The sequence below is a fragment of the Aquarana catesbeiana genome, linkage group LG02, assembly GCF_042186555.1.
Source record: "Aquarana catesbeiana isolate 2022-GZ linkage group LG02, ASM4218655v1, whole genome shotgun sequence".
Classification (NCBI taxonomy): Eukaryota; Metazoa; Chordata; class Amphibia; order Anura; family Ranidae; genus Aquarana; species Aquarana catesbeiana.
The window spans coordinates 604,929,608-604,955,671 of NC_133325.1; the positions used below are offsets into that span (position 1 = coordinate 604,929,608).

At 44.1% G+C, this 26,064-nt stretch overlaps 1 protein-coding gene across 2 annotated transcripts in view; it reads left to right on the forward strand.

Annotated features, from left to right (window-relative positions):
- SRPX (sushi repeat containing protein X-linked) overlaps nucleotides 1-26,064 on the forward strand; it is a 166,434-nt gene that overhangs the window by 38,006 nt on the left and 102,364 nt on the right. The gene's annotated exons all lie outside the window — the stretch shown is intronic.

Sequence of the window (26,064 nt, forward strand, 5' to 3'; positions counted from 1 at the left end):
GCTTAGTGCTCAATATAAAGTATCCTGCTTTTTTAAATGAAAATATTAATAAACAATAAATAATGAAAAAAAGTTCTCTTTGACACTCTAAATAGAAAACGCTCCCCACACCGGGGTACTCACATGGCACTGGTGCGTCAGTGCACCATACTATAACCCCCCCTGATGATGACACATGATCCCTGTGTCGAAGACGCGTAGGGGAGGGGCCAGGACGGAGAGATTGACACGGACTTTACACCAGCGCTGTCCCAGTACAGCATACCGAACTAAACATCCAGTCATTTTGCATAGAAAGCCGTTATAGTATGGTGCACTGACGCACCAGTGCCATGTGAGTACCCCGGTGTGGGGAGCGTTTTCTTTTAATAAAAGTATTTTGACTATATTACACTATATAGTTTCCTTTTCATTTAAATGTATGGAGCCACATTGTTTCCAGCTGGAGGAGTGCAGCAGACACTGAGACTGAGCCCAGGGGTGGCTCCAAAGCGTATTTGAACTCAGGGTAGAAGCTGAGTCACACGCTCTGAGGTGAGCACATTAGCTTAAGGGGGTCACGAAGGAGCACAGGAGCATGTTTTGCAGCACTCAGGATATCTTCAGCATGATGTTGGATTGTTTTCACAGCTGAACACCACCTGCACGCATTGTTTTATAATCACTGCTGGACATTATTTGCACGCACTATTTAGAGCGCCAAAGATAACTTTTTTTCATTATTTATTATTTATTAATTTTTTCATTTAAAAAAGCAGGATACTTTATATTGAGCACTAAGCACTTTTTATGTTGATTAAGACACTATGTATGGTGTAACAAGCACTATTAAGCACTAATTTATGGTGTAACAAGCACTTGTTTTTTCACACCTTGTTCAACATTCATATTATTTGTATTTAATATTATCGCACTAGTAAGCACAGAGTTGGTTATTATTAATTTTGTTTTTGGGGTCACCCAAGCGCAGCACATAACTTGTAAATTTAACTTCTCTACATGAAGCAGCACATTTGGGATTTGAACCCAGATGCTCAGGGATGCTAAACCTCTAAGCCATGGAGCTGCCACATGTTTGGACCTCCTACACATAAATACACATAAATACACATAAAAACACATAAATACTGCAATTCTTTGGACATACAGGTGATGGAATTACATTACTCAAGAGTTATTCTTCTTGATTTATTCTGTGATATTTGGTGGTTCTTTGTGGGTGAGTGTAGAATAGTGACATTACCCTCAATTTTTGGGGAATTACATTTTGATTTCTGATGTTGGTGCACATATCACATTTTTTGGGTTTAAATTATGATTATTTGGAAATAATAAAAAACACAAAATTGTGACCCATTTTAAATTTGCATCAGCAATGGTATTGTTTGTGGTTTGTAAAGACACCTGTGTCAGTTTGGGGTAAAGATTGTTGTGAGATGGAGAGTAACAAGTGAAAGTGACAGAGAAAAATATATTTTACCAAAACATTCCACATTCTAGCATTCTTAAAAACAAAATATTTGAAGTAGAAGCAGCGATGTTGCAAAGGAAAATTTATTTCAGAGAACGATACATTTTATCTCGACATTAAAAGGATTTATTTGGGGAAGTTACAATTGTACCATTAGAATCAATGGCAAAAACTTGCATTGGACTATAATAGCGCTGATTTTCACTCCCAAAAAATGCTCTTTAACACAGCGATAATTTTGGTATTTACTATAGCGCCCTGTAAAAAAGACACTGGAGCTAAAATGAGAGCTATTTGCAGGTCTGAGCATGCTCAGTTGTGTTGGCACCTAGTTGTACAATAACGGGGAATTTATCTCTTCTCAGACTTTTAAAGATATTTCAGTGTAGAAATCACTTTTTCACTCAGTTTAAAAGCAGATTATCTTTAAATAATATACTGCATATTTCAGTACAATTTAGGGAATTATATCATGCTCTAAACATTATTTCCATGTGCACTACTCCAGGTTTTAGCAGAGTAAGGGTTTGGGCGATATTTGGTTTCAGGGAACTATAGTAAAACGGAAAATTGTATACTCACCTTTCCGTAATTTTCCTTTCCTGTCGCATCTTCATGGCAGCATACACGTTGGGTTGTGACTCCGCCTCCACAACCTGATAGGACCACATAGCTATAAATTAGAGAGTAGACACCTGCCCCAGTATTCTCTGTAAATATATACACATGTCACCTTAGAGGGTGGGTGATTGTATGCTGCCATGAAGATGCGACAGGAAAGGAAAATTACGGAAAGGTGAGTATACAATTTTCCGTTTTCCTGTCGCATCATGGCAGCATACACGTTGGGGAGTAACTCGCCAAACTGGGTGGGAATGCAAAATCAAAATTTATTGACAAGAAACAGAAGAATTGGCCTGTATAACGGCCCTCCCAAATTCAACTGCTGCTAAACGTGCAGCGTCTATTCTATAATGAGAAATGAAGGTATTCCTCGAAGACCAAGTGGCCGCTCTACAAATGGTTTCCGCTGAGACTTTACAGTAAGCTGCCCATGAAGTAGCCATTGCCCTGGTGGAATGCGCTCTTAGATCTCCCGGAATCTGCAAGGTGCTTAAGGAGTAGGCCTTCTTGATAGCTTTCACGAGCCATGAGGCGATGGTACGGGCAGAAGCTGCCTGGCCCTTCCTGAACCCATGTGGGATGACTAAAAGGTTCTCGCACTTCCTGAATGGCTTGGTTACCGAAAGGTAATGGAGAATGTTGCCCTTGACATCCAAGGGATGAGGGACGCCCTGATCCGTGATCAAAGCCGGGAGGTCAATCTCCTGGTTAAAGTGGAACGCAGAGGAGACCTTTGGGATAAACCTGTCTGAAGGCTTCAGGGTTAGTCTGTCTGGGTAAACCATCAGATACGGTTCTTTGATCAGCAAGGCTTGCATTTCTGAGACCCTTTTCGCTGATGTGATGGCAATTAGGAAAGATACCTTTAGAGTCAGGTCCCAGAGGGAGGTATTCTCAAGGGGGAAGAATGGTTCTCCGGATAAAACCTCTAGGACAGTTGATAGGTCCCATGTTGGAAATGAAGGTTTCCTGGGTGGTCTTAGCTTCAGGCAGGCTTTTTGAAATTGCACCACCAGAGGGTTAAGTGCCCATCTGACCCCTGTCAAGGCAGAGATGGCAGAGACTTGGACTTTCAGGGTGTTAGACCTAAGGCCTTTGTCTAGACCTGACTGAAGGAACTCAAGCACTTGTACTGCTGATGGGGAAGACGGGTCCCAACCTTGTTCCTGAGCAAAGGAAGAGAATCTTTCCCAGATTCTCTCGTAGGTGCTATTCGTGGAGGATTTCCTGGCTTGAAGCAGGGTATCGACTACCTTCTGAGAACATCCTTGCTCTAAGAACCTAGACCTTTCAGTCTCCAGGCCGCTAGGTGCAATCTCTCTGGATTCGGATGTAGTAGCTGGCCCTGGGTTAGTAGATCCGTTGTTACCGGGAGTGGAAGTGGATCCGCTGTGCTCAGTTGCAGGAGGGTGGTGAACCAAGGCCTCCGTGGCCAAAAGGGAATCACGGCTAGTACTAGAGCTGTTGAGTGTTTGAGCCTCAGAAGGAACTTGGCTATCAGTGGGGTTGGTGGAAAAATGTAGCCTAGGTGAAAGTTCCAGGCGTGCTGGAGACAATCCGTACCCTCCGCTGTGGGGAAGGGATTCCTCGACAGAAACCTCTGACACTTCTTGTTCTCTGGTGTTGCTGCGAGGTCTATGTCTGGATGACCCCATGTCTGGCATATGAGGGCAAATGCCTGTGGGCTTAGACACCACTCGTTGTTGGAAACGAATGTTCTGCTGAGGGAGTCCGCCAGTAAGTTCTGAACCCCCGGAATATAGGTCGCCTTCAGGTCCCACAGGTTCAGTTGAGCCCATTGCATCACCGGACCGACTTCCCGCATCACGGAGATGCTCTTGGTACCCCCCTGCCTGTTGATATAGGCTACCGCCACTCGGTTGTCCATTTGAATGAGGACTTGTTTCCCTCTCAGGAGTGAACTGAATGCCAAGAGGGCTCGGAAGGCTGCCTTCATCTCTAGGATGTTCGATACTACATCCTTGGTTTTGAAGGGCCAGCGGCCCTGAGCTGCATAGTGTAGGTAGTGTGCCCCCCATCCTTCCAGACTGGCGTCTGAAGTTACTACCTCCTGGTGGAGGGTGACTATCTGCTTGCACCTGCTGAGGTTGTCGGGGTGGGTCCACCACCGTAAGATAGCCTGGCTTCCTCTGGGATGCGAATCAATTGGGACATGGACCATCCGTCCCACTGGCGCAGGAAGGAGGCTTGTAGGGGTCTGGTATTCCATTGCGCCCATCTGACCATTGGAATGGTTGCTGATAGGGAACCTAGGAGGCTGAGGTATGCTCTGGCCGGCAGACATGACGCTGGGATAGCCTCTTTCACTTTCTGAATGAGTAGGGACGATTTCTCCCTTGGTAACTCCACTGTGTTCGCTCGGGTGTCCAGTTCGGCTCCCAGGAAGACCATCCTTTGGGTAGGATGGGTGTTGCTTTTCTGCCAATTGATTATCCATCCTAAACTCATTAGGGTGGAAACCAGGATCTCGCGATGTTGGACGAGTGATTCCTGGCTGCTTGAGAGGAGGAGGATGTCGTCCAGGTAATGGTGGACCCTTAGACCTTTCTCCCTCAAAAAAGCTATTGCTGGTAGTAGCACCTTCGTGAATGTTCTGGGGGCTGTTGAGATGCCAAAGGGAAGGCTTCGAAACTGGAAGTGCCCCTGACCCACCGAGAATCGTAGGAATTTCTGGAATGCCCCGTGGATCGGAATATGCAGGTAGGCGTCCTGGAGATCTATGGAGAGCATCCAGTCCCCCAGATTTATGGCCTGCAGGATAGACTGCAAGCTCTCCATCCTGAATGACTCCACTCTGATGGACCTGTTGAGGTTCTTTAGGTCTAGAACCGGACGAAGGTCTCCTGACTTCTTCTTGACGAGAAATAATGGAGAGTAGAATCCTCTGCCTCGTTGTGCCAGTGGAACCTCTACTATTGCTCGTTTTTGGAGAAGATCTTGGATGTAGTTCAGTAACGACAACCTTTTTTCTCGAGATGGGGGAATACGGGTTGGGTAGAACTGATCCCCTGGGGGCCGGTTTTTGAAGGACCACCTGTGGCCGAAGGTAATAGTGGCCAGGGTCCAGGTATCCCTTATGGTTTCCGCCCAGACCAGCTTGAAACTGGAGAGTCTTGCTCCCACTACCGCTGGTCGGACGGGCGCACCTTCAAAAGGGCTTCTGGTCACTGGAAGCAGGCGCCTTAGGCTTCTGAAACTTCATGAAGGAGGTTTGAGGGTTCTTCCAGCTCCTTCTATACTCCTTGCCTGGTCTGTATGCTCTCGCATCCCTATACCTCTCTGGGAGGTTCCGCTTAAAGGGAGGAGGTCTCTGTTGCTTGGGTCTCCTGTCTGAGGGGATGAGCCCGGACTTTCCGCCGGTTACTTTGGAGATGGCTGTGTCTAGTTTTGTTCCGAAGAGGTGCTCACCATCAAACGGAATACGACACCAGTTGGATTTGGAAGCTGGATCCGCCGTCCAGGGCTTTAGCCATAATGCTCTTCTGGCTGTTACTGAAGCCAGCATAGATTTAGATGCAGACCTGATAGTGTCGACTGAAGCTTCAGCCACAAAGTCGCCCGCCAGGCTTAACTCTTGCAACGCCTTTACTATTGATTCTTGGTCTGCCCCCTCTGATACAAGCTTTTCCGTGCTTGTGGACCAGCTCGAGATGGCTCTTCCTACTGCAGCAAGTGCTATTGCAGGTCTGCAGGCGCCTCCAGCCGACAGGTAAGCCCGCTTGAGATCCGTGTCGATCTTTCTGTCGAGGACATCTCTAAACGTTACCGCGTCTTCTAACGGGAGGGTAACATGCCTGGCTAGGCGCATCAGGGATGCATCCACTACCGGAGGGGACACCAGAGGGTTCACCTTAGGCTCCTTGAGTGGGTATAACTTCAGTAGTCTGTTATTCAGACTAGACTTCTTTTCTGGTCTCTGCCATTCTTCTTTGATCAGGTCCTCAAGTTCTTCAATGAACGGGAAGGATTCCGGATCCTTTTTAAGCTGAGGAAAATACTTCCTCTGTTTCGGTTGGGCTTGCTGGGGCTCCTCCCAACCTATCGCCTCCTTAACCGATTTTATAAACGGTTCTACCAGACTGAAGTCGAATCCGGCCGATACCTCCAGACCCTCATTATCCGACAGGGAGTCTTGCTCCTTCGATGTGCTAGCCCGGGCTGGAGAGGCAGTGGTAGAGAAATCCACCTCGGATACCGAGGCCTGGGGGGCTATGGCCCCTGCTGAATCTCCGACCTCCGAGATTCTCTCTCTTGCGGCCTCTTCCCGGCATGTCTGACAGACCAGTTTTCCTGGAAGAGCCGCTGCGCCGCAAACCCAGCATGCGTTCCCGGCAGGACGGGAGTGGCGTGCGGGGGAACGATGCCTGCGTGAAGGCGATCTTCTGTGGCGGGATCGGCCGTGTCTAGAGCGCGACCGGGAGCGGCTTCTTCTGCGGCTTCCTCTCGAGCGGCTTCTTCTGTGATAGGAACGGCTCCTTCTATGTCTGGAGCGACTTCTCCTGCGTGAGGACTCTCTTTGTCTTGAGGCAGACGTTCTTGAAGACCTGGTAGGGCTGACCAATTTAGGCAGCGTTAGTAGTGCTCTCTTTTTCGATCTTCAATACTTACATTTGTCTTCCCCCCCCTTACCTAATAGGCTGACGGTGATCTGCTGGGGCAGCGGTCTCCATGGAGAGAAACCGGACTGGAAACCTGCAGTGAGAAACAATAAACAGCGCTATGCAGAGGAGGCTTCAGAGGGAGCAGGAATCCTGACTTAAAGGCAGTATAAAGGAAGGCCACTTACCTTTGTAGAGCGCTTTGGAGTCCAAACAGACAATCTGTCATGCATAGACAATCAGCAGCAGCAAATACAGCTACTGCTGGGCTTTTAAATCCGCCGCCATCAGCGTCGGACGCTCGCGCATGCGCAGTAGCGCCGCGAGACACCCGGCGCCATCTTGGAAGCTGGAAAGCAGCCCAGCGGTGCCCAAACGATGTACCGCGCATGCGCGAGGACGCCGAGAACGCTCGGCGCTCCGGAGAGCAAATCAGGAGAACCACAGAGCCCAGCAGACGGGCAGAGGCACTGGTAGGAGAGGGGGAAAGAGGGGGGGAGACCGCTGCACACAACTAAGCCTGTTTAAGGCTTATTTCATGAGGCCACAATGAAGTTTTCCTGGCCATTCCTCCAGCAAGCCTGTTTAAGGCTTTTGTGGGCTGCTGCACTTGAAGCCTGTTTAAGGCTTATACTTGTGGTCAGACAGCTGAATGAGATGAGAGTATGCCCCTGAGATCACCAGAGTAGGGCTCCTTCCATTTAGCTCGTTTAGAGGCTGTACAAGAAGGACTTCCATCCAGGAGAGGCTAGAACCTGGCTGGGGCGAAGCGGTAAGGGGGTGCTGATCCGTGCGTCCTGACAGGTGAGGAAAAATAAGAGAATACTGGGGCAGGTGTCTACTCTCTAATTTATAGCTATGTGGTCCTATCAGGTTGTGGAGGCGGAGTCACAACCCAACGTGTATGCTGCCATGATGCGACAGGAAATCCGATTTTGGGAGTATTTTTTTTACCAGCGCTATAGTGAATACTGTTTTAGCGCTAATTAGCATAATTAGCACCATGTTGCTATAGTAAATGACCCCCATTGTCTGCTATTAGTTGACCCGTACAAAAAAAGCCTCCTGCACTTGTATGTACATGCTATAGGCACTTCATTCCTTGTTCCAATCTTGACCCAAATGGAAATGCCCCACTTTGCTGCCCTTGTAAGATTGGGGAAGTCTGGACAAGCTGCAACCATAAACAAAAAGAGGGCACACCAGCCTAGTGCATTATCCTTAACCATTTCAGCTCTGGAAGATTTTACCCCCTTCATGACCAGGCCGTTTTTTGCAACACGATACCCAAATAAAATGTATATCATTTTTTTCACGCAAACAGAGTTTTCTTTTGGTGGGATTTGATCACCACTGGGTTTTTTATTTTTTGTGCTATAAACAAAAAAAGATTGAAAATGTTTAAAAAAAAATATGCATTAAAAAAATGGAAAAAATTGAATTTCTACATAAATTTAGGCAAACATGTATTCTGCTACATCTTTGGTAAAAAAAAAAAAAAAAAATCCCAATAATTGTATATTGTGAATGTTATAGCATCTACAAATGATGGTATATATACTGGAATTTTTATTATTATTTTTTTTTATACTAGTATTCTCTTCTAATATGCCTGCAAATGCCTTCGTGTGCATGGGCACAAAGGCTAACATAGAGGTGTGTTTAAAGGGTGAAGAAAAAATACAAACACCAAAAGCCTGTAAAAGAGGCATTTTTGAAGCCCTGTGTGCATTCGGCCATAACAAAAAGATTGCTGCTTTTCACTAATAAACAAAACCTTTAAATGGTGGTTATTTTCTACAAATGTGTCTATTTTATAAGGTTTTACTCTGCTTATTAGGTATTAGCTACCAAACCATCCATGTGGCTTCCTCTACATCACTGAGAATGTTACAATTAAAATCTGAAACAAACAGCTAAGCATAGCAGTAGCAGTCTGCCAAAAAGCTTTATTTATTTTGGCTACAGAGAAAACCTCTGGCTATAGCTTTTGGCTAGAGGTTGTGTGTACTTTATGCTTAAAGGGAAACTTAAAATTACTCTTTCATGATTAACACTAGTAAGATAACACATTATAAGCATTTAAATACACAATATATTAGTACTTTGCAGACTTTAAAACGGCATGATGTAAGTTTCAGTAGAGAAGAATGTTCAGGGATATCAGCGGAGGGTTTTACTTGATTTTTGTACCAAAATGCATTTTTCTATATAATGAATTTTGTCTATTTTGAATCATCGGGAGGGCAGCAATAGCTACATAAAATCTGTATATGTTTGTTTAGGTTCCTCTAACAAAGCCACACTGTATAGGTAATTGGCCTTTTCAGGAATCAATTGCAGTTTGTGTGTGTAACTGTTGTAGGAATACTAAATTGCAGGTTCCGCATGGGTGGGGACTGAAGTCAATGGTCCACTGATCTGTGTAGAATACATTGACACCATATAAACAAATAAAGATAAGCAAAGCAAACATTGTTGTATAATGTACGGGTGCTTTGCAAATGCTGTGTTAGCATTAGCAGGGGTAGGCAACCTGGGGCCCTGCAGCTGTTGCAGAACTACAATTCCCATCATGCCTCTGGGAGTAATTGTAACTGCAAGCCTTGCAATGCCTCGTGGGAAATGTAGTTCCACAACAGCTATAGGGTCCCAGGTTGACTACCCCTGCATTAAAGGGTAACTCCGCTTTCTAGGGAAACAAAATTAGCAAATAAAAAATATAGCATATACAATTACAACTCAAGTCATATTGTAATTGAATGTTATAAAAATTACCTTTCCTTTTTAATCTGCTCTCTACAGAATGCCCCCCCCCCCCCATCCCCAGAAACATAAATTCCTGCTTGTGTGACTGGCTCACTGATTTTCCCAGAAGTCTACACGAAGGTACAAGTTGGATATCAGGCATCCCCTGCAACAAATTAATTTTTGGTGAGATACTCCCAGTAGGAAATCACATCTAAAGGGATGCAGACCCTGCAATTTTCCTCATTAGGCCTGCAGGTGCAGCAGCTGGTTGATAATTATGGAACCACTCCCATTAGATGTACATGGGCACACAGAAACAAAAAGTGATTTCTTCAGAATAACAAAAAGTAGGAATCTGCATCAAAGTTTGTTAAAATCTTTGTAATGTACATAGATCACCCAGAGGGGAAATTTTTTTTTCTTAACAAAAGTGGAGTTACTCTTTAATGATTATGTCATTTGTGAACTAATGAATGCGTCTTGCTAAAAGTAGGGACCCAGCTGCCATTATAACTTCTCTAAACTCTATTTTTACACCAGAACAGAATTTTCTCCTAAAGTCCATCTAAGCCTTTCTGTCTGCCTTTTCCATTCATAGAAGCTCCACCATAGTGCTCTATTAATGAAGGAGATGGACCTTTAATTTATCTGCCCATCCTCTATTCATAGAATGTTTTTTGTTGATGGACGATAAGGAACCAGAAGAATTTGGGGATTTTGGGGGAGGTTAGAGTACTGAAAGTTTCATCTAAGGCAGCTGCCACCAGGGCAAGGGACACATGTCATTGAATGTAAGTACTGTCCTTTATGCTTTAAAAAAATAATCAAACGTAGGCTTTTATAAGAGAAGTTTGGGATCGTAAAAAAACAAACAATTATACTCAGCTACGTGGATACAGAATCGATCCAATACTGCATCTGTCCCCAGCTCTGATAGTGAGAACTGAGTGAGCAAACTATCAGTCACCGGCTATCTGCTCTCCCCTCTAGTGCTCACTGGAGTGCTGGGCTGTGGAGGGGGCAGGAAGGGCTGGCTCAGGCTCTCAGCACTCCACTGTGAGGCTGAGCCAGGTGCCGGTCCAGGCTTCTGGCGGATCCCGACCATATGGTCAGGATCTTTCCCCACCAGAACAGGGTTCTGTGACATCAGCAGACAGAGGGCTTTAGCCAGCTGTTGGCTGAAAATGGGTCACAGCAGTACAGAACGAGCTGCCCTCCTGTGATTCATAGGAGAAGTATGTTATTTCTGCTTTAGGTAATTTCGTTATGCACAGGATAAGATTCTGGCAATACATTTACATAAGTCAAAGGGTACTTGAGGAAAACTAATACACACCAGGGGTTACTTAGTAAACTGTGGAGTGTACACAACTCAGTAAATTTGACTGATCTGGACAGTTTGAAGACCCTGTAGGTGGACACAAAACCATACTGTGTATATCCAACTGACACAGCATTACATATTTTAACAATTTCTTTTATCCTTTCTTGGCAGCACTCTCATTTTGTAGAACATGTGCAGTGCTCTGATTATTTAATTTGGCCCTGTTCCCCGTACATAGCAATCATATTCCTTTCATGAAGGGACCTGTGAGTACTGAATAATCTATTAGGCAAATTATCCAGCATGAACCTTTGTAGACATGCATTATATATATAAATCTTTCTAATTAAAATGACTGGAGGGATTTTTTTTTGGTCCATTTTACTGAGCTGCTGTATAATTAAACGTCAGCATATTCCATTCAGTTTACACACTGTGCGGCAGCTTATGATAAAGATTTTAGGCACCTATAATTATGTTATTAAACATTTTGCTTGTATGTTATAATGTGATAATTTAATTAAAGAGATACCATATCTAATAATTAAAAGCTTCACTAGAAATGTATGTAGTGGGTTTGTGGGAAAACATTAGGGTAAGTCCACCAACATTTAAATTAACATATCATTGCTAGATGGGGACCCTTTTGGTTCTCATGTCTTTTAAACCAAAGTGTCTCAACTGCAGTCCTCAAGTACCCCCAACAGGCCATGTTTTCAGGCTTGCCATTATTTTTCACAGGTGATTTGATCAGTTTCACTGCCTTAGTAATTACCATAGCCGTTTCATCTGAGGGAAATCCTAAAAAAGGTCCTGTTGGGGATACTTGAGGACTGGAGTTGAGAAACATTGTTTTAGACAACCGGGAAACTAGTTCTTTACACTCCTTCCACCAGGTCCATAATGTTCTTCACTTGTCCAGTTCAAGTACTAGTGTTTTGCAACATTTACATGGTTGCACTGATTCTCTCTGGGAGTTCTGACAATGAACAGCAGAAGCTGTAAGTAGCGACTGTCGGATTTGTCCTGTGTACAAATCAATGGTCAGCATCGCTGCTGTTCGCATGTACTGTCTCATCTGAGCAGTCAGGCCTCATGCCCACGGGCATTCTTTCAGACACGTTTAGAAGCTTGTTTTACAGCTTAAAAATGCCTCTCCATTCAATGGCCTCATACCCACACAGGCGTTTTTGAGCTGTAAGTGGCATAGGCGTTTTTAAGCTCCAAAAAAAAAAAAAAACAGCATTCTGAGGCTCCAACGCTAGAGCTGTAAAAACACCAGACGCCAGTAAAAGCTGTTAAACGTGGCTTAAAGCTGTATACAGAGCGTTAAGCTTCGTCGGGCATTTCTCTACCTCTATTCAAAATCAATGATTCCCTATGGAATCCTATTGATTTGAATATAAGTCACACTAGAAGTCGGATCATGATGATCCAACTTGCGCTGAAACTTGTGTGCTGAGGATCTTGAAGGGGAATCCCCGCCAAAATTTTAAAAAAAATTGGCATAGGGTTTCCCCCCAGGACGATACCAGACCCTTATCCGAGCACACAGCCCGGTAGGTCAGGTAAGGGGGGGGTGCAACATGGTCCCCCCAGGATCATACCATGCAACATGCCCTCAACATGGGAGGGTGGTTGGGTGCCCCCCACCCCAAAGCACCTTGTCCCCATGTTGATGAGGACAAGGGTCTCTTCCTAACAACACTGGCGGTTGGTTGACGGGGTCTGCGGCAAGGGGGCCCCCAGATCCTGCCCCCCACCCTATGTGAATGAGTATGGGGTACATTGTACCCCTACCCATTCACCTAAAAAAAGTGTCAAAAATAAACACAGTACACAGGTTTTTAAAGTATTTTATTATGGGGCAGGGCCTCCTTATGAAGTAAGCGGGTGGTCCTGCCCCATACCAATATAATTCATTGCACACGGCGGACCCAGCATTACACTGGGAGATCGCGTCGAGTCAACATTGGAAGAAAAACAGAGAGAGAAGACAGCGAAGAAGACCCAGCAAAAGACAGCAGAGAAGGCAGTGGAGAAGACCCAGCAAAAGAGCGAGAAGGCAGCGGAGAATACCAGGCAAAAGAGCAAGAAGACAGCGGAGAGAGAAGACAGCGCTGAGAGGAGAAGAACCGGCAGAGGGAGAAGGACCGGCAGAGGCAGAAGATGTCACCAGAACAGAGGGAAGAGCCAGAGAGGGGAGAAGAAATCGAAAGAGCCACCGGAGCTGCCTTAACAAAATACTTTTAAAACCTGTGTACTGTGTTTATTTTTATTTTTCAGGTGAATGGGTAGGGGTACAATGTAAAAAGGGGCTTTCAGATTCTGATAAGCCCCCACCTGCAGACCCTGACAACCAACAGCCAGGGTTGTTGGGAAGAGGTCCTTGTCCTCATCAACATGGGGACAAGGACCTCTTGTTGAGGGCATGTGGCTTGGTATGGTCCTGGAGGGGGCGCTCGCTCGTCCCCCCCTTTCCTGATCTACCGGGCTGCGTGCTTGGATAAGGCTCTCGTATGGATTTTGGGGGCCCCACGGCAGTTTTTTTTTTTGCCGTGGAGGTTCCGCTTAAAATTCATACCAGACCAAAAGGTCTGGTATTGTCCTGGGGGGAACCCCGTGCCAATTTTTTTTCATTTTAGCGGGGGTTCCTCATCAAGATCCTGAGCACACAAGTCGCACTGCAACTTGGTGCAACCTCTATTCAAATCAATGGGCTCCCATAGGAATCTATTGATTTTGAATAGAGGCAGAGAAACTCGGCCTGAAAGCTAGCACGGCTAAACGCACATTGACGCCAATGCAAAACACTGAAAAAATTTGCATTTTTAACGCTGCTTTTTTCCTGGCATTGGTACTAGCTTTGCAGTTCATTTTTTATAACGCCCGTGGACATGAGGCCTTACATGTAAATAGAACCTCTAACCAACATTGGACACAACCATGGTTAGAGTTTCTGCCGAGTTTTAGACACACACAAACTGGCCGCAACAAATCGGCCAGTTTGTATACTGCAATAGCAAAAAGAAATTCTTAAAAATATGCACCCTGTGGTTAAAATTCTCCCACCCCTTCATGTGTGTAGCATGTTATGCACTGCTGTAGGCATCACAGAACTAGAGCTCTGTCCTCTCTTCTTTCCTCCCTTTCCTTACACCTTTTCTTCTCTTGCTCTCCCTGGCCTTCTCAATGTGGAGACCTCTGTTCATATCTCACCTGTTTTTCCTCTTGTATAGCGAATCAGATTTCTGCATTTATACCCATGAGTGTCTTCCAGCTAATTGCTAATGCTCTGTTTACCTTTCTCTGTGTATTAATGACATTTATTGTAATGATAGTATGCAAACTGGAATGCTTATTACTTTCTATTTCAGTTATCTCCCTTTCATTGATGTCTGCTGGATAACTTTCTGGAACTCCCTGACACATTGATTGCATTTTTATATCTGTATTATGGGCTATGCTGTGTGTCCTGCAAAAAAAATCAATAAAAACTTATAAAAATATATAAAGTGAAAACTGTTTCCTTTAATGATCAGTAGATCCATAGATAATAGATAAAGTTATGTGCAAATTTTGCCTTTCCCTTTTGCTCATAGTTATATTTTCAAAACTGAGAGGCTTAATCAGCAATCGGATAGTGCTGGAAAAATAAAATAAAATTCAATATTATCTTGGGATTCTGAAACCAAATTTTAGATCCATTGGGCATGAAATATGTGATTGTTTCCCAAATGTCCTCCAGGTCGAGTGCTACATGTTTTGCATCTCTGTGCGGCTGATCTGCAGCCTTTTTCAGCCTATAAACATGCACATGCTCCAGGGTCTGCAGTACATCATTATTCAGCACTGGCTCCCTGATAGTGATAACATCTACATAGGCCTGCTCAATGAATTTTTACACAGTTACAACTTGGAGACAGTTGTCATCCTATAACAGAAAGGTCAGACACTGACCATGGACCTTCAAGGCAGGATCACCAGGTATAATTTTAATGAAAGCTGCAGATTTAAAGAGACAAATAACTACAACTGAATGACATTTTGGAAGAACTGTACTTGGAAATTATAACATTATAATTAGCCCAGGAACTTTAATAATAAAAAAATGAAGTTCAATCTTGAGCTGTCCCCCTCAGTGCTTCCTTTCTGCCACGAGATGCTAACACATGGAATGACGGCTAGGGTCATTCCACTCATTTCTTTGAGCCTAGACTGTCAATGGCCTGTCCCTGGGGTGGAATCACTATGGCAGGCTAGTCAAAACTACTACACTAAATGGTGCATCCATATCCTTATGTGGGGGCGGTAATGGAGTTTTTAAAGTTCAGCTCTACAATATTAAAGCACATATGAGATTCTAGTGATTATGTTTGCATATACTTTAAAGCTTTTTTTGGGGGGGGAGTAGCACCATACGTATCAATTACAAACGGCTGCTTCTGCTTAAAGTCCTCTCTGCTATACCGCCTCACAACTGCCGATACTACCCTGAGCAGCTGTCTTCTATGCTGTGAAAGTTAACTGAAACTGCTGCTACTGAAAAAGTTGCACAATTGCCCATTCCTTCTCCCTTCTCTGCCAATCACAGAATTTGCATTACAACACTCCTACAATACATGGCGATCTGTGAATGGGCAGTGGAATCCTGTCATTCAAGTGCCCCACTGCCCATTTACAAAACATGATGCATTGTGGGAGTGTGGGAATGTGTGTGTGTATATATATATATATATATATATATATATATATATATATATATATATATACACATATACACTGTATTACTAGAAGTATTTGGACACCTGCCTTTACACTCACATGAACTTTAATGGTATGCCAGTCTTAGTCTGTAGGGTTCAATATTGAGTTGGCCCACCCTTTGCAGCTATAACAGCTTCAACTCTTCTGGGAAGGCTGTCCACAAGGTTTAGAAGTGTGTCTATGGGAATGTTTGACTATTCTTCCAGAAGCACATTTGTGAGGCCAGGCACTGATGTTGGATGAGAAGGCCTGGCTCGCAGTCTCCACTTTAATGTGAAGGTCAAGTCAAGTTCCTCCACCCCAAACTCGCTCATCCATGTCCTTATGGACCTTGCTTTGTGCACTGCTCCAAATCATTTGGCGGAGGGGGGATTATGGTGTTGGGTTGTTTTTTAGGGGTTGGGCTTGGCCCCTTAGTTCCAGTGAAGGAAACTCTTAAGACATCAGCATACCAAGACATTTTGGATAAATTTATGCTCCCAACTTTGTGGGAACAGTTTGGGGATGGCCCCTTCCTGTTCTAACATGACTGTGCACCAGTGCACAAAGCAAGGTCCATAAAGACATGGACTGAGCAAGGGGGGTGGAAAATTAACTTCAAGCGCAAAAATTCACATTATATTAGTAACTAAAACATATAAAATAACAATAAAATAAATAAAAATCTAAACAATAAAAATTCCAAAGTGCTATAACCCCTTCCTGCCGACCGTACGCAGATATGCGTACTCGGCTTTCCGGGGTTATACCGGGATGATGCCCGCAGCTGCAGGCATCATCCCGGTACCGTTGTTTACAGCGGGCGATCGGCTACCCGTGTATAACAACCGATGCGGCTAAAAGCCGCTCGGTTGTTATACCGGAGGAGCGGGAGGGGACATCCCCCCCCTCCCGCCGCCTCCCGCCGCTGTTACCGGGCCTCCCATGCGATCAGGAGGCCCGGTGTCCAATCGGGTACCTTCGGCAGATGGGGGCGGGCTGGAACGAAGCTGTGAGCGGCTTCGTTCCAGCCTTCTTGTTGTAAACGCGGAAGCGACGTCATGACGTCACTTCCCGTTTACTCGGCTGCCAATGGCGCCGAATTTTAAAAAAGTACACAGTATTCAGAATCGCCGTTTTCGGCGAACTGAATACTTTGAAGTGTAAAGGAGGGATGGTGGGTCTTTTAGACCCCCCATCCCTCCATAAAGAGTACCTGTCACCACCTATTACTGTCACAAGGGATGTTTACATTCCTTGTGACAGCAATAAAAGTAAAAAAAAAAAAACAATTTATAAAGTAAAAAAATAAATAAAATAAAAATAAATAAAATAAATAAATTAAAAAAAAAAAAAAATTTTTAAAGTGCCCCTGTCCCCGCGAGCTCACGCAGCGAAGAAAACACATACGGAAGTCGCGCCCGCAATGTAAACGGTGTTTAAACCACACATGTGAGGTATGGCCGCGATCGTCAGAGCGAGAGCAATAATTCTAGCCCTAGACCTCCTCTGTAGCTCAAACCTGGTAACCGTAAAAAATTTTTAAAGCGTCGCCTTTGGAAATTCATAGGTACCGTAGTTTGTCGCCATTCCACGAGTGCGTGCAATTATAAAGGGTGACATGTTTGGTATCTATTTACTCGGCGTAACATCATCTTTCACATTATACAAAAAAATTGGGGTAACTTTACTGTTTGGATTTTTCATGAAAGTGTCCCTTTTCCAAAAATTTGCGTTTAAAACACCGCTGCACAAATACCGTGTGATAAAAAATATTGCAACAATCGCCATTTTATTCTCTAGATTCTCTGCTAAAAAAATATATATAATGTTTGGGAACTCTAAGTAATTTTCTAGCAAAAAATACGGATTTTAACTTGTAAACACCAAATTTCAAAAATAGGCTTAGTCATGAAAGGGATAATGGTGTGAACCTCCCAACTAAAAAGTTGTTGCACTTGAAGTTAATTTGTATTGCAATTATGTGTAAAGGGGTTTCCACCACCCCTGCTAAGTTAAAAAAAAGATGTCTTATTCTCATGTTGATGTGTATTACATGTGAAATCACATATCACTGGAATTATTGCACTTGTAGTTAATCTGTATGGCAAATATCTAAAGGGGGGGTTTCCACCATCCCTGTTAAGTTTCATTTTTTATTTATGTTTTCAGTTTGATGTGTAATATATGTGATGTTACATATCACCGGTAATGTGGTAATATTGGCATTTATTGAGATTTCCACAATTATTGTTAAGTTATTGATTAGTAAGTTAGCGCTGCACTTTTTTTTTGTGGTGTGGGAACACATACCAGTGCTTAGTGGCAGGCCTTTTACTGACACTTTTTTCATTTACCTCCAGTAGTTTATTGTAAATAGTAGTAAGGTGATTACGTATTATACTAAAGATCGACATGTGGCATTAATAAACAGACAGATTTCAGGTGTGCCCCACCAGGCCAGCCCCCATAGACAATGTGCCTAGCTGCTGAGTTCAACTGCCCATCCGTGCACTCAGTGCACTGATTGGAAGCACTGATAGGCAGCCCTCATAGGCACTGATAGGTGACACTGATTAGTAGCACTCATGGGCACTGATAGGCGGTACTGGTTGGCAGCACTGATAGGCACTGCATGGTGGCACTGATTGGCACTAATTGGCAGCACTGATTGGCACTGATAGGCAGCACTGATGGGCGGCACTGATGGGCACTGATATGCAGCACTGATAGGTGGCACTGATGGGCATTGATAGGCAGCACTGATGGGCACTGATAGGTGCACCGATAGGCAGCACTGATGGGAACTGATTGTCACTGATGGATGGCACTGCTAGGCAACACTGATTGGCAGCACTGATGGGCACTGATAGGTGGTACTGATTGGAAGCACTGATAGGCAGCACTGATTGGAAGCACTGATTGGCACTGATAGGTGGCATTGGTTGGCACTAATAGGCTTCACTAATTGGCAGCACAGGTGGGCACTGATAGCCAGCACTGATGGGCACTGATTTATGGCATTGGTTGGCACTGATAGGTGGCACTGAAAGGCAGCACTGATGGGCACTCATTGGCAGCACTGATTGACACTGATAGGCAAAACTGCTGATAGGCAGCACTGATAGACAGCACTTATGGGCCGACTGGCAGCACTGATTGGCACTGGCAGGTGGCACGGATTGTCTATGATAGGTGGCATTGGTTGGCACTGACATGTGGCACTGATGAGTAATGATTGGCACTGGTGGGCACTGACAGGTGGCACTGGTGGGCACTGATTGGCACTGACATGTGATACTGATGGGCACTGACAACTGGCACTGGTGGGCACTGATTGGCACTGACAGGTGGCACTGATTGGCGGCACTGATAGGTGGCATTGGTTGGCAATGATAGGTGGCACTGATGGACATTGATAGGCAGCACTGATTGTCACTGATCTGGGAGAGGGGAAGTTTCCCATTGCGCAGTCGGCTAGGCATGTAAGAGCCCAGCTAGGCATGTAAGAGCCGCTCAGTGAGCTGTCAGAACTTGGAGCTGATGTCGGGGGTGGGTGGGACAGAACAGCTAGCCTATCAAACACAAGCCAACGGGATAGGGGCTGGGCGGGCCGGTCTGTGTATGTGGCTCCGCCCCTTTCTATCATCTATCAAACACCAGCCAAAGGAATAGGGGCTGGGCGGGCTGCTCAGTGTATATGGCTCCGCCCCCTTTTTTAAGCAGACCAATCATTGGCTAGTGTTTATTAGCTGATAGGGGGCGGGGCCACATACACGTAGTGGCCCACCCAGCCCTCGACATCAGCGTGTTTGATAGGCTAGCTGTTTGGTCCCGCCCACCCCCGACATCAGCCCTGAGTTTTGACAGCTCCTATCTGCAAGCAGTGACATTACATTACAGTTTAAAGCACTAAGCAGCTCTTACATGCCTCCCTGACTGCTCAATAGGAAACTGTCTCACAGGCAGCTCCCTATACAGTCTCTTGGAGCATCTTATAGCAGATCTCCAGACACACATTAGGGTGTGCCCAGGCACAGCACACCCTGTGCGCACACCTATGGAGAGTGTTGTATTATGGGTTCTGTGAATGGCAGAGAGGGCAGAAGGGATGGGCAATTGGTGCAACTTTTTTTAACCTACATTTTTGGCACAGTTTCAAGAGTTTATTTTCTCTTTAGGTGACATAATATTTTCCATAATATTTTATTTTTTTACAAATGTAAGAACTTTATTAAACTTTTACATGTCAGTAACATAAGCATATGCAATATATAACAGAAAGGTATAGGTATACATGCACATACCTCATGCAGGAATTACAAAAGAGGAACAGTCAAACGTAGCCAACAGGATTGTCAACTAAGATGTAATGCTTTGCAGATTCCAGGAGATTAGCACATCCAAGGCAGTCAGTCCCTATGTGATCAAAAGGCAATTCCTAGTAGGAAGCGAAAAAGGGACAGGGAGAGAAATGGGGGGAGGGGGGGCATAGAGTAAGGAAGAAGGGAAATGAAGGGACATGAAAGAGAGGGGAAGGGATAAGCAAAGGGGGAAGAGAGGCGGGCAGGAGAGGGAAATTGAAGGGGAAAGGAAAGGGTATGTACAGAGGGAGGGACAAAGGGACAAGAGGAGAAAAGAAAGAATAAAAGAGGGGGAACATATCTGGCCTGAATTTAGTCCAAGTGAAATATAGTGTTTATAATTAGGGGGCCACTTTCGGACTAGGCGGGAGAAATCTCCTCCTGTAAAGAACCCCAGGAGTCTATCCAAGAGGACCAGATCTTGTCAAATTTACTCGGACAGTTCCTGTTAACATTCATAATTTTGTACAAAAGTAAAACGGCATTTAGGGTACTCCGCCAGGCAGAAACAGTAGGTGGTAGTGTGGCTTTCCATTTAAGTAAAACCTCTCTGCGAGCATAATACGTGGCATATATTAGGGACAACTTTGTGTACCTTCTCATGGTGGGGTCGTCACCTATATTTAATAGCAAGGCCCCAGGGTCTAACTCGAGGGTTGTCCCTGCTACCTGGTTATTGTCTTCCAGGACCTGTTTCAAAGATCTTTGCAACGAGGGACAAGACCAAACCATGTATGTGACTACTCCATGGTGCAGTCTTGTAAAACCTGCGTATTGGAGATCTTTCATCCAAAATTAAACTTGTGTATGAGAGATCTGTCATCCTAAATGTACTTAGATTATTTGTGTGTTGGAAGTGCAATGACCTGCCTGCAGCGTGGTGATTGTAAATTGGCTTAGGAAAGAATTTGGAGGGAAACTATATAAGTGTTCCAATAATATGACTAAATCCTACTAGGCTGTATAATGTTGTCACATTTTAAGATGAGAAATGTTAGTGTAAGGCACTTGCCAACAAGTCCTCCATCAATGCAAGATGTAATTAATCCTGAACTGTTCTTAGATGTTACTTAAGGTAACCATTTCTTTGTATGCACCCTGTTAAGTAATCCTCTGGTTTCTGCGCCTGATGTATTATTTATGGAGTCAGTTTTGTATGCTACTGACTTAAAAAGCCCAGCTCTATAGCAGAAGTATTTCAAACCAAAGGTACAAACCTTTCAAGTATTTTTTTTATACATGTTAATTATTTTTTTTAGATGGTCATGTAAAAGACATCAGCTCACTGACCCTACAGGACAAAACTAGGGAATACTGTGCTGCTCTGACTGACCAGACCACAAAACTTAGACTTGCACAGAGGAGGTACATCTTTGAGTTTGTGGACAAAAGTAGCAGACTTCTGGCATATTTAGCAAGAATGGAGTACGTCCCTGCATATATAAAAAGTGTTTATGATAGGCACAGATCTGAGGTGTGTGACTCGGCTGACATACTGCAAATCTGTGCTCAATTTTATAGGAAGCTTTATGTGTCGTGTGCTTCTGCAGGGAGATGCATTGGAAACCTATCTAGCTAATATCAAGTTACCTGTGTTGACGAACGAAGACAGTGCTGCTTTAGAAGGGGATACCCTTATGCCTTTCCCCCAGTAGTCCTCTGTGTTGTAATCAATCACTGAAGGAGTTATTTAAACTGGAAGATGGATATGTTGGGCTAAGTATGATATAAAGTATTTGCATCATATATATCAGAACGGCAAGATGTCCACCTTTGCACAATTATGGGAACAGTTGGGAATACCCAGGACTTGGCATTTTAGATATGCTCAGTTGCATCATGTAGATGTAGCACAGTTTGGGGGTGGGGAGGTTAGCGTTCATAATATGGCTCTGGAGAGGATCCTGATCGATCTTGATCCAGCCAAATGCATTTCCAGATACTATAGGGAGGTGGGACCTAGGAACCCTGGGTTCATTGCCAGGACCAGGTCTCGCTGGATTGCTGTTGTACCGGAGTTGTCTGAGGGGATGTGGCAGGAAGCTCTGGATATCTATCTTGTCTCTGTCATCTCTTCCACAGATAAGATGATGCAGCTTAGATACCTCCACCAGATGTACTATACACCAGCTAGACTGTTTTGAATGCACAACAGACTCTGCAGTGTGCCAAATATGTATGCGAGTGGACGGAACTTTTCTTCACATAGTATAGGAATGCCCTAGGACACGTCCCCTGTGGTCAAGGGTGACTGAATTTATATCAGATAACTTTGACCTCCCTAACATATGTTCTCCCTTATGTTGCCTCCTGGGAGTCTTTGACCAAGAGGAGGTAGACGTATATACTAAATTGTTTCTCAGAATTTTATATTTTGGACTACAAAAACTTATAGCTCGGAGATGGATCTATGGAGAACAACTGACAGTAGGGATGTGGATAAAGGTAGTGAATGCGGATGTACTTTTATACCGGATAACATATGAGGCCAGGGGAGCTCCCAAGAAGTTCAGTAAGGTATGGTTTAGGTGGGTTGACTCACAGAATACATTGGAGGAAGATGGGGCTCAGAGCAGCGACCAAAATTAGGAGCAAGATCCAGCTGGCGAAGTTTCGCAGGAGGGTGAGAGTGGGAGTACAATGCACTGACAATAATAAGAATGAAGGGGATTTAGGGTGCTTTACACTATATCCCGTTGCCCATGGTTCTAAGTTTCAAGCTCCGACCCTAAATATCGGTCTACAGGGTTATGGTTGGGATTCAGGACTACGTATTTACAGTTTGATTGATGAGGATGACACTAATGCCTGGATCACTGTGAAATTCATTGCTACCTGTACATGCTGTGTTAGCTATCCGGTGGATTGTATGTGTAATTTCTGTTATGCTAAATAAATACAAATTTGAAAAAAAAAAAAAAAGACATCCGCCCTTATCAATGTGTCTTAGGCCCCAATCACACTTGTGCGATCGGACAATTTGTTAATGCACGTTATGTCTCCTGCTAACACGTGTTGTATAAAGGCAGGCCATTCATTTAAATTTGTTGCTAACATGCCACAGAAGACTTAAAATAACCTGTACTGTGTTGCACCACACTGCAGTACGTGTGCTACCAGGTACTGCAATAGCATTATATTTATACAAGATATAGTGGGCAACAGTATGGGTAATGCTTTACAAAATGAATGTAGACAGTACAGTTACAATGTAATTCAAGATGAGTATAATGCCACGTACACGCGGTCGGAATTTCCGACAACAAATGTTCGATGTGAGCTTGTTGTCGGAAATTCCGACTGTGTGTAGGCTCCATCAGACATTTGTTGTCGGAATTTCCTACAACAAAAATTTGAGAGCTGGTTCTCAAATTTCCCGACAACAAAATAGTTGTCGGAAATTCTGATAGTTTGTACACAATTCCAATGCACAAAATTCCACGCATGCTTGGATTAAAGCAGAAGGCTATTGAACTTAATTTTTCTTGGCTCGTCGTACGTGTTGTACGTCACCGTGTTCTTGACGTTCGGAATTTCCGACAACATTTGTGTGATCGTGTGTATTCAAGACAAGTTTGAGCCAACATCCGTCGGAAATAAAACCAGGATTTTGTTGTCGGAATGTCCGATCGTGTATACGCGTGATTAGAAGGGCCCTGCTAGTGGGAACTTCCAATCTAAAAGAAACAAGCAAGTGTTGAGAGTATGTGTTGACGAAGAAAGTTAAATTTCAATTTTTAGGTACAGGCAGGATTGACTTCCCTGAAGAAATTAGTTTTAAGGGGGGCAGAGTAGGCTATAGCAAGCAGATTAGGGAAGGGATTTCCAGAGATGGGAGAGGCACTGGAGAAGCCCTGGAGGCGATCATGAGAGTAGGTGATGAGGGAGTAAGAGATCAGGAGTTCTTGGCAGGAGAAAAGATGACAGTTGGATAATATCTTGAGATGAGATTGGTGATACAGGTTAATTCATTGGCCGGGCAGAAGCCAGTGGAGGGGTTGGCAGAGCAGAATGGTACACACTGAAATGTTGGTAAGGTGGATGATTCAGGCAACAGTATTCATGATAAACTGAAAGTAGATAGTCTGTGTAAAGGTAAGCAAATGAGAAGGGAGTTGCAGTAGTTGAAGGTAGAGATAACAAGCAAGTGAATTAGTAACTTGGTGGTGTCACTGGTTAAGAAAGGGCATATTTTGGAAATGTTACAGAGGTGAAGGCAGCACGTTTTGGATATGGGGCTGAAAGGATTACACCTAGTACCATGGCATGAGGGGATGGACTAATACATTGCGTATAGAAAAGAATCACTCCCTTTAAAATAATCACATTTTGTTGCTTTGCAGCATGAAATGAAGACAGAAACAGTTTTTGTGTTATCCAGCTATATTTACTCAGTGCAACTTATAACATCCAAGTAAAAGATATAACAACATGTCTCTACTAACTTTTCACATCTACACTTTGCAATATTTGCCCACTCTTTTTTGCAGAACTGGTCAAGTTTGGTTAAATTTGATGGTGACCGTTTGTGGACTACAGTCATTCCACAGATTTTCAGTGGGGTGTAAGTCTGGGCTCTGACTAGGCCATGCAAGGACTCTTACCTCTTTTTCCTTCAACCACTGTGTGGTCATTTTTGCTGTGTGTTTTGGGTCATTGTCATGTTAGAAGGTAAACCTTCCCATTAACAACTTTCTGGCAGCAGATTTTTCAAGACTTTGAAGGTATTTTGCCCCATCCAATTTTCCTTCTATCCTGACAAGTACTACAGTCCCTGCTGCAGAGAAACACTCCCATGACAGGATATTACCACCTCCATGCTTTATTGTAGGTATGGTGTTATGTGGATGATGAGCTGTATTGGATTTCCGCAAGACATTGTTTGGTGTTGAGGCCAAATAATTCAATTTTAGTCTCATTTGACCATAACACCTTTTTCCATGTGGCCTCAGAATCTTCAAGGTGTGTTTTGGCAAAGCTCAGTCGTAGCTGCATGTGGCTCTTTTCTTGCAACCTTCCCATACAAGCCACATTTGTGGAGAATTTGTGATATTGTTGTCACATGCACACAATGACCACTCTTTGTCATAAATTCCTGCAACTGCTTCAGAGTTGCTGTAGGCCTCTTGGTGGCTTCTCTGACCAGTTTCCTCCTGGCTCTTTCAGGCAGTTTGGAGCGACGTACTGATCCAGGGAGGGTCTGTGTTGTACCAAATACCTTCCACTTCTTAATAATAGACTTCTCTGTGCTTTTAGTCATTGATAAAGCATTTGAAATTGTTTTGTATCCATCTCCTGACTTGTGCCTGTCCACAACTTTATCTCGGAGATAAATATCCTAATAGTAGGATTCTTCTAATTCCCTATACAACATGCAGACTGGAAGAGGGAGAAGCAGCACCAGGAGTCAATCACATGTGCTATATACAAATGTGCTAACAAGGAACATTCTAATAGGAGAGCGCAAAGTTAAAGGGGTTGTAAAGTCAGAAGATTTTTTATCTTAATGCTTAATTCTATCCATCTCTGTCCAGCGATGTCAACGAGTGTCTCGGCCGTCTGAGACCCTCCCTTATGACTGTCTGAGACACAGCAGCGGCACCATTGGCTCCCACTGCTGTCTATCAAAGTCAGTCAGCCAATCAGGCCCCAGAGGGGCGGGGCTGGGCCGCTGCCCTGTGTCTGAATGGACACAAGGAGCTGTGACTCGACTCGGGTGCCCCCATAGCAATCTGCTTGCTGTAGGGGCACTCAACAGGAAGGAGGGGCCAAAAGCACAGAAGAGGGACCCAAGAAGCAGAGGATCTGGTCTGCTATGTGCAAATCCACTGCACAGGGCAGGTAAGTATAACATGTTTGTTATTTTTAGAGAAAATGACAAGACTTTGCAATGACTTTAAGCTGGCCACACACTAGTAGATTATTAAAAAAAAGGTTTGTGTGAACATTTGTACACAAATTCTTATGAGTACAATCAATGACTTGATAAAAGTACCCCAAAAAAGTTTCATTTTAACTTTTGATTTTGAAGTGAGTGAAATTTCCTGAACAAAAATTATATTAACTGATAAAAATGTTTGCTCAAGAAAAAGTTTTCATCCAGCTTCTTCAAAACGGAACATTGATTTTGACCCCAATAATGATTAGAAAATCGAATGAATGATC